Source organism: Oncorhynchus nerka, linkage group LG28 (genome assembly GCF_034236695.1).
Source record: "Oncorhynchus nerka isolate Pitt River linkage group LG28, Oner_Uvic_2.0, whole genome shotgun sequence".
Lineage (NCBI taxonomy): Eukaryota > Metazoa > Chordata > Actinopteri > Salmoniformes > Salmonidae > Oncorhynchus > Oncorhynchus nerka.
The window spans coordinates 47,679,563-47,689,909 of record NC_088423.1 but is presented as its reverse complement, the minus strand read 5'-3'; the positions used below and the strand labels follow the sequence as shown (position 1 = coordinate 47,689,909).

At 43.6% G+C, this 10,347-nt stretch overlaps 1 long non-coding RNA gene across 1 annotated transcript; it reads left to right on the top strand.

Annotated features, from left to right (window-relative positions):
* The first annotated feature begins 8,244 nt into the window (after window positions 1-8,244).
* Window positions 8,245-9,718, top strand: LOC115112710 (uncharacterized). The gene is made up of 2 exons (XR_003861006.2): window positions 8,245-8,652; window positions 8,917-9,718. It is a non-coding gene; the product is annotated as an uncharacterized LOC115112710 (long non-coding RNA).
* Window positions 9,719-10,347: the final 629 nt, after the last annotated feature.

Genomic DNA, 10,347 nt, shown 5'->3' with positions numbered 1-10,347 from the left:
TCACCCAGTAAAAACCTACTTGAGTAAAAGTCTAAAAGTATTTGGTTTTAAATGTACTTCAGTATTGGAAGTAAATGGAACTGCTAAAATGTACTTCAGTATCAAAAGTAAAAGTAAATGCATAAACCATTTAAAAATATTAAGCAAAAGAGATGGCACAATGTTCTTGTTTTTTTTATTGAAGGATAGCCAGGGGCACAATCCAACACATAATTTACAAATGAAGCATTTGTGTTTAGTGAGTCCGCCAGATCAGAGGCAGTAGGGACGACCAGGGATGTTCTCTTGATAAGTGTGTGAATTGGACCATTTTCTTATCAAAATGTAACGAGTACTTTTGGGTGTCAGGGAAAATGTATGGAGTAAAAAGTACATTATTTTCTTTAGGAATGTAGTCAAGTAAAAGTAACATTTGGCAAAAATATAAATAGAAAAGTAAAGTACAGATACCCTATAAACCTACTTATGTAGTACTTTAAAGTATTTTTACTGAAGTACTTTACACCACTGGTTTTAAGCCTTGACACAATTGAGATATTGATTGTGTATGTGTGCCATGCAGAGTGAATGGGCAAGACAAACATTTTAAGAGCCTTTGAACGGGGTATAGTAATAGGGGCCAGGCACATCAGTTTGTGTCAAGAACTGCAAGGCTGCTGGGTTTTTCATGCTCAACAGTTTCCAGTGTATTAAGAATGGTCCACCACCTAAAGGACATCCAGCCAATTTGATACAACTGTGGGAAGCATTTGAGTCAATATCCCTGTGGAATGAGTTTGACCCCTTGTAAGGGGGGTGCAACTCAATATTAGGAAGGTGTTCCTAATGGACTTCCCGACGGGCCGCCCCCCTCCAGGTGGTAAGGGTAGGAACACATCCGACACACTGATCCTCAACACGGGGGCCCCTCAGGGGTGCGTGCTAAGTCCCCTCCTGTACTCCCTGTTCACTCAAGACTGCACGGCCAGGAACGACTCCAACACCATCATTAAGTTTGCAGTGATGAGACAATGACAATGATGACACAGCCTATAGGGAGGAGGTCAGAGACCTGACCATTTGGTGCAAGGACAACAACCTCTCCCTCAACGTGATCAAGAAAAAGTAGATGATTGCGCACTACAGGAAAAGGAGGACCGAGCACGCCCCCATTCTCATCGACGGGACTGTAGTGGAGCAGTTTGAGAGCTTCAAGTTCCTTGGTGTCCACATCACCAACAAACTAACATGGTCCAAGCACACCAAGACAGTCGTGAAGAGGGCATGACAAAACCTATTCCCCCTCAGGAGACTGAAAAGATTTGGCATGGGTCTTCAGATCCTCAAAAGGTGTTACAGCTGCATAATCGAGAGCATCCTGATGGGTTGCATCACTGCCTGGTATGGCAACTGCTCGGCCTCCTACCGCAAGGCACTATAGTGAGTAGTGCGCACAACCCAGTACAAGTAACAAGTAATCAAACAATTCCCCAACAACTACCTAATACAAACAAATCTAAAGGGGTGAATGAGAATATGTACATGTACAGTTGAAGTCGGAAGTTTGCATACACCTTAGCCAAATACATTTAAATTCAGTTTTTCACAATTCCTGACATTTAATCCGAGTAAGAATTCCCTGTCTTAGGTCAGTTAGGATCACCACTTTCATTTAAGAATGTGAAATGTCAGAATGATAGTAGAGAGAATGATTTATTTGAATGTTTATTTCTTTCATCACATTCCCAGTGGGTCAGAAGTTTACATACACTCAATTAGTATTTGGTAGCATTGCCTATACGTTGTTTAACTTGGGTCAAACATTTCAGGTAGCCTTCCACAAGCTTCTCACAATAAGTTGGGTGAATTTTGGCCCATTCCTCCTGACAGAGCTGATGTAACCGAGTCAGGTTTGTAGGCCTCTTTGCTCACACAAGCTTGCTCAGTTCTGCCCACAACTTTTCTATGGGCTGGAGGTCAGGGCTTTGTGATGGCCACTCCAATACTTTGACTTTGTTGTCCTTTGTAAGTATGCTTGGGGTCATTGTCCATTTGGAAGACCCATTTGAGACCAAGCTTTAACTTCCTGACTGATGTCTTGAGATGTTGCTTCAATATATCAGCAACATTTCTCTACCTCATGATGCCATCTATTTTGTGAAGTGCACCAGTCCCTCCTGCAGCAAAGCACCCCCACAACATGATGCTGCCTCCCCGTGCTTCACGGTTGGGATGGTGTTCCTCGGCTTGCAAGCCCCCCTTTTAACTCCAAACATAACAATGGTCATTACGGCCAAACAGTTCTATTTTTGTTTCATCAGACCAGAGGACATTTCTCCAAAAAGTACGATCTTTGTCCCCATGTGCAGTTGCAAACTGTAGTCTGGCTTTTTACGGTGGTTTTGGAGCAGTGACTTCTTCCTTTCTGAGCGGCCTTTCAGGTTATGTCGATATAGGACTCGTTTTAATGTGGATATAGATACTTTTGTACCTGTTTCCTCCAACATCTTCACAAGGTCCTTTGCTGTTGTTCTGGGATTGATTTGCACTTCTCGCACCAAAGTACGTTCATCTCTAGGAGACTGAATGTGTATCCTTCCTGAGCGGTGTGACGGCTGCGTGGTTCCATGGTGTTTATACTTGCGACTGTTTGTACAGATGAACGTGGTAACTTTGGGCGTTTGGAAATTGCTCCCAAGGATGAACCAGACTTGTGGACTTGAGTTCTACAATTATTTTTCTGAGGTCTTGGCTGATTTCTTTTGATTTTCCCATGATGTCAAGCAAAGACGCACTGAGTTTGAAGGTAGGCCTTGAAATACATCCACAGATACATCTCCAATTGACTCAAACGATGCCTATCAGAAGCTTCTAAAGCCATGACATCATTTTCTGGAATTTTCCAAGCTGTTTAAAGTCAACTTAGTGTATGTAAACTTCTGACCCACTGGAATTGTGATACAGTGATTTATAAGTGAAATAATCTGTCTGTAAACAATTGTTGGAACAATTACCCGACTTGCCAAAAGTATAGTTTGTTAACAAGAAATTTGTGGAGTTGTTGAATAATGCGTTTTAATGACTCCAACCTAAGTGTATGTAAACTTTTGACTTCCTGTGACATCGGGGGCTGTATATGTCATGGATGGCAGGTAGTTTGCCTCCAGTGATACGTTGCGCAGACCCTCTGGAGATCCTTACGGTTGAAGGTGGTGCAGTTGCCATACCAGCCCGACAGGATGCTCTCGATTTTGCATCTGTTAACATTTGTCACGGTTTCGGAAGACAAGCCAAATGTCTTCAGCCTCCTGAGGTCATAGACTGATTTCCTTTGTAATGGCGTCTGTGTGTAGCTGGTGAGATGAGTCAGGCGCAGTACAGCAGATATGAGTAATAAAATACTTTACTCAAAAATTCAAACATAACATGTAATATACACGGCCACACAAAAACCGACCACAATACAACAAACAATCACTCACAAATACAAAATGTAGAACAGGGGGTTAAATAATAACATGAAATTGATTAAGTGAAGCCAGGTGTGATAAGACAAAGACAGAACAAATGGAAAATGAAAAGTGGATCGGCGGTGGCTAGAAAGCTGGTGACGTCGACCGCTGAAAGCCGTCCGAACAAGGAGAGGGACCGTCGCTCTGGATAAGAGCGTCTGCTAAATGACTTAAATGTAATGTAAAATGTAAGTCGTGACATCCTTACAATCAAGTGCCGGCCATTTTACATACCAAGATAATTCTCATCAGCTATTGTCACAGCTGTGTACATTCCCCCTCAAGCAGACACCAAGACCACCTTCAAGGAACTTCACTGGACTATTTGCAAACTGGAAACCATACATCCCAAGGCTGCATTTGTTGAAGCTCGGGATTTTAAGTCAACCTACATTTTTAGGTAAGTCTACCTAAATTATTCCAGCATATTGATTGCGCTACGTGCATTCGCAACACCTTCGACCACTGCTATTCTAAATTCAGCGATGCATACAAAGCCCTGCCCCAACCTCCCTTCGGCAAATCCAACTGCGATGCCATCTTGCTACTTCCATCTTATAGGCAAAATCTCAAACAGGATGTATCAGTGACAAGAACCATTCAACGCTGTTCAGACCAATTGGAAGCCATGCTTCAAGATTGTTTTGATCACATGGGACTGGAATATGTTCCTGGTCAGCCTCAGAGAACAACATCGACCTATACACTGATTCGGTGAGTGCGTTTATAAAGAAGTGCATTGGAGATGTTGTACCCACTGTGACTATTAAAACCTGCCCTAAGCAGAAACTGTGGATAGATGGCGGCATTCGTGCAAAACTGAAAGCCTGATCCACCGCATTTAACCATGGAAAGAGGTCTGGGAATATGTCTGAATATAACAGCTTAGCTATTCCCTCCACAAGGCAATCAAACAAGCGAAATGCCAGTACAGGGACAAGGTGGAGTCGCAAATCAATTGCTCAGACACGAGACGTATGTGGCAGGGTCTACAGGAAATCACAGACTACAAAAATAAATCTAGCCACGTCACGGACACCTACGTCATGCTTCCAGACAAATTAAACACCTTCACCAGCTTTGAAGATATTACAGTGCCACCGTCGTGGCCCGCTAACAAGGACTGCATCCTCAAAACATGAGCAGACCAGCTGGCTAGTGTGTTTACAGACATATTCAATCTCTATCCCAGTCTGTTGTCCCCACATGCTTCAAGATAACTACTATTGTTCCTGTAACCAAGAAGTAAAAGATAACTGAACTAAATGACTACCACCCCGTAGCACTCACTTCTGTCATCATGAAGTGCTTCGAAAGACTAGTCAAGGATCATATCACCTCCACCTTACCGGCCACCCTAGACCCACTTCAGTTTGCATACCGCCCCAACAGGTCCACAGACGATGCAATCGCCATCACACTGCACACTGCCCTATCCAATCTGGACAAAAGGAATACCTATGTAAGAATGCTGTTCATTGACTACAGCCCTGGGCCTACAGCCTGTGCAATTGGGTCCTGGACTTTCTGACGGACCGTCCCCAGGTGGTGAAGGTAGGATACAACATTTCCACTTTGCTGACCATCAGCACTGGGGCCCCACAAGGGTGTGTGCTCAGGCCCCTCCTGTACTCCCTGTTCACCCACGACTGTGTGGCCATGCACGCCTCCAACTCAATCATCAAGTTTGCAGACGACACAATAGTAGTGGGCTCGATTACCAACAACAACGAGACAGCCCACATCGAAGATTTGAGGGCACTCGGTTTGTGGTGTCAGGAAAACAACCTCTCACTCAACGTCAACAAAACAAAGGAGATGAGTCTGGACTTCAGGAAACAGCAGAGGGAGCACCTCCCTATCCACATCGACGGGACAGCAGTGGAGAAGGTGTACAGTTTTAAGTTCCTCGTTATACACATCACAGACAAACTGAAATGGTCCGCTCACACAGACAGTGTGGTGACGAAGGTACAACAGTGGTTATCGACTGTTCTCTCTGCTACCTCACGGCAAGCGGTACTGGAGTGCTAAGTCTAGGTCCAAGAGACTTCTAAGCAGCTTCTACCCCCAAGCCATAAGGCTCCTGAACATCTAATCAAATGCCCAGACTATTTACACTGCCCCCCCTCCTTCTACGCTGATGCTACTCTCTGTTATTATCTATGCATTTTCACTTTAATAACTCTACCTACATGTACATGTACATATTACCTCATCACTGGTGCCACCGCACATTGACTCTGTACAGGTTCCCCCTGTACAGTATATAGCGTTGCTATTGTTGTTTTATTGCTGCTCTTTAATTATTTATTACTTTCATCTCTTACTTTTTTAGGTATTTTCTCAAAACTGCATTGTTGGTTAATTAAAGAGCTTGTAATACCTGTTGTATTCAGCACATGTGACAAATACAGTTTTATTTTATTAATGTTTGGTATACTCAGTGTATATATTAGCATTCACTGGTCCGTTTGTTGATGCATTTAATGTACTGTTTGTATCTATGCAACTCACTTTAACAGCCCCTGTCTCTTTATCACTGCAGCAAAACTTTAATAATATAGCACACAAGGAAAATACTCACCCCAATATGTCTCAAACACTTTTTTTCACCACTGTGGTCAATATAAATACCCATCGTCTCCGAACAAAGTTCACATAGTGATTTCAGCATGTGGGCTGTGAGTCTTTTTTTCCGTGGTTTAAAAGTGGAGTGACATAATCATCAAAACAGCAATGAAATACTACAGGCGGTGTGGGTTGTTTAAACGGTTATTACCACGGGTGATTGGGGTTAAACAGGACTTGACTGTCACTGTAATGACAGGGTGCATGGCTGAGGCAGGGGGAGACTCGCATGTGGAAGAATGACCAATAACCAACCATCAAACCCCTTACTGGGATGTGGATGGTCTTATTCCCTGACCACTTGACTAAGTCGCTCCCCACCTAGCCCCTCGCCTCAAACCTAAATTAAACAAAAACACACACACACACTCATATGGACTCTCCAAAGAACCCCTCAGCTACACACACACACACACACACACACACACACACACACACACACACACACACACACACACACACACACACACACACACACACACACACACACACACACACACACACACACACACAGAGTGGTCAGTCCTAAATGATAACACTGAGGTTCCATTTAAGACAGCTGAGCGAATGGTCTCTGTGGTAACCTCTCTGTCTTATTGTCCACAGCATGGTTCCACACTTCGACCGCTCCATCATTTGAGAAAAATAATTAATCCACATTTTCCACCTCAGGCTCCCCTCGCACATAAACACATCCACAGGGTCTGAACTAACAAACAAAAAGTCTAACCCAAAAATGAGAGTACAAAAACAAAGCTGTCCTTTCACCGCTACCCACCCTTTACCCCTGTATCCCCCACCCTCTACCCTGTCCCAGCATCCACCGTTAATCACGCACACATGGTGTACGACGCACCGGTGGCAGAGTGAGTTGTGGGCCTTCCCTCGGACACTGAAGGGGTCGTGTGTCCCCCTAGTTACCCACAAGCCCTTGCTCTTCTCCGAGGGCTGTTTATTTTGTCCCTGTAATTGCGACTGTCATGGCCAATCTTCCAGAAAGAGACCCCGATTTTCTCCAGGTGGCGGTACGCCCATTATCCAGTCTGTGGAGCTGCCCTTACCTCTAACCCCTGACCCCTGGGCTGCCCTGCTTCCTAATAAGAGAGAGGGTCAGAGTTGGTGTTGGAAGGAGAGAGGCGACATGGGGATTAGTCTGGACACAGGTGTGTTTGTGTGTAGAAACAGATACCTCCCCCACACCCCTTTCCTGACCTCCCTTTGCATCTCTGTTACCCTCCTTGTGGCCATGTTGAATTACATATCCAAAGTTACCCTGAACCATAATAAACAGAGCTAATAATAAAGGGAGCAAGGAAGTAAATAATACTCTCTCTGTCTCTTTACAACCTCTATTTCTCGCTCTCACTTTCTTTGTCATTCCCTTCATCCTCTTTTCTCTTTGTATAACAGGGGGGCAGAGGGATGTGCTTTGCCAACTGCCCTGTTCTATTTGTGATGGCGAGCATTCCTCCTGCATGTCGGAGGGCTCTATCTGGCCAATTCTTGGACTCATATAACCCAGTAGTCCTGTCCCAATAACCTTGCTCTGTGTAGGTCTATGTGAAAACAGTAGACTGGGATGGACGGATATTGTTGGCGTAGTCGGCAGGACAGGTACTACTGGTGACTGGAAAAAGCTATAGATATTCTTAGCATTGAATGGACCGTTCTCCCTAAATGACATATTGGTTTCTTTACCCTGTAAACAGTCTATGGAAAAGGGATGACAGCAATCCATGCTTTGGTTTAGTTTCCCTGGTACTGTTTCCAAATTCTAAACTTTTAGCATTTGTGGCACAAATTCCATTCAAGTCATCAGACCGATATAAACATTTTTTGCGCATCATATCCAAATCATTCGAAAGTATCTCAAATTGAATGTGAAGCTAAACAAAGTCACTTCTAGATGATTTCAAAATGATGCGTGGAAAATTATATTATCGGTCCCATGACTTGAATGGGATTTGTCCCCCCCCCAGCTTTTCCCAAAATACCCGGGCATGTGTATATATAGCAGGAAGTGCTGCACATCAGTGGTGATTAGACTCATGTTAATACCAGGCATACGACCCTGCAGCAGTGTCCCCATTCCTCAGCCTGGCCCTCCATGCCATAGCCTTCCCCCCGCCCTCTCCATGCCTCAGCCTATCCCTCCGTGCTCTGGCTTGCCTCCCATTACTGTAATAAAGGCTAGATTTATTTACGTAGCCAGGTGGCTGCTAGAACACACGCCCAACCCACTACTTCCAAAGTCGATGACAAGAGATAGGGCAGGCAGCAGCTGCGAAGGCTGGGCACCTACCAGTAAGAGCACTACACTGTTGTGGTGAAACGAGATGGTATTATGCAGTTTTAGAACAAAGTTTTATTAATCTGAAAGAATATATCGGCTGCTGGAGTTTCCAGTATTCAACAGGTCAAATCTTAGCTAAAGACCTGAAACGAGATGGATCCGTTTTTGCCAATAAGAGAATAGTGTGCTGACGTTCTGTGTTTAGCCAAGCAGCTAGCTAGCTAACCAAGAAGACTGGTAAATACATTTTGTGGTACTCTTTTGATACAACACCATGCTACAACAAGTGAAGAGTTTAATTCCAAAACTCTGTAAAAACATTTTCAGAAATGTTGGTAAAGTAGCTTTAATTGTTTAAAGAACTCGTGTTTTTTCACCACCTAATTATGTCATTGGGTTGTTCAATGACAGACATGTATTTGTTTGAAATCTTTCACTTGATGGTTTCATTTCAGAGACAAATAATGTTTTGTTGCTAAACGCTCATCTCTCTACCCCAAGGTCCCTCCGACGAGCAATGGATTCCAAACACAGATTCAAACACAAGACCAGGGACATGGTGAACATGGTTATTATTTCAACTTTGGATGATGTCTCAATACACCCAGCCACTACAAAGATACAGGCGTCCTTACTAACTCAGTTGCCAGAGAGGAAGGAAACCGCTCAGGGATTTCACCATGAAGCCAATGGTGACTTTAAAACATTTACAGAGTTTAATGGCTGTAATGGATGTATCAACAACATTGTAGTTACTCCACAATGCTAACCTAATTGGCAGAGTGAAAAGAAGGAAGCTTTTACCGAATAAAATATTAAAAAACTCTCGTCCTGTTTGCAACAAGTCACTAAAGTAATACTGCAAAAATGTGGCAAAGCAATTCACTTTTAGTCCAAAGTGTTATATTTGGGGCAAATTCAATACAATACGTTACTGAGTATCACGCTGTCACGAACCTCGCCGAAGATGGTGCCTCTTCCTGTTCGGGCGGTGCTCGGCGGTCGTTGTCGCTGGCCTATTAGCTGCCATCGATTCCCTTTCCGTTTGTTTTTGGTTATTGGGTAATTGGGTACACCTGTTTTGTATTAGGGTTTGTTTGTAGGTTATTTAAGGGCACTAGGCCTGCTGGGTAGTTGTGCGGGCTTGTTTCTTGTTACTCTGTGTTGGATGGTGTTATTTGTTTGTGTCTTATTTCTCCGGACTATTTTTGTCCTCTTGTTTGGACTGGCAACTTGTATCCGCCCAGTGTATTGGCGTGACCGTTTTTGTTGCGCTGGGGAATAAATTTGACAAACGACTGAACCCTGCTCTCTGCGCCTGATTCCACCCACCACTCCTAGTTTATCGTAACACACGCTCCATATTTTCAAGCATAGTGGTGTCTGCATCATGTTATGGGTATGCTTGTAATCATCAAGGACTGTGGAGTTTTCAGGTAAAAAAAAATGGAATAGAGCTAAGTACAGGCAAAGTCCTAGAGGAAACTTGGTTCAGTCTGCTTTCCACCAGACACTGGAATTCACCTTTCAGCAGGACAATAACTTAAAACACAAGGCCATATCTACACTGGAGTTGCTTAAAAAGAAAACAGTGAATGTTCCTGGGTGGCAGAGTAACAGTTTTGACATAAATCTACTTCAAAATCTATTTTAAGACCTGCAAATTGTTGTCTAGCAATGATCAACAACCAATTTGACAGAGGTTGGATCATTTTGAAAAGAATAATGGGTAAATGTTGCACAATCCAGGAGTAGAAAGCTCTTAGAGACTTACCCAGTGAGACTCACAGCTGCAATCGCTGCCAAAGGCGCTTCTTCAGAGTATCCAAAGTATCGACTCATGGAAGTGAATACAGTCGGAAGTTGACATACACCTTAGTCAAATACATTTCAATCAGTTTTTCACTATTCCTGACATTTAATCATAGTAAA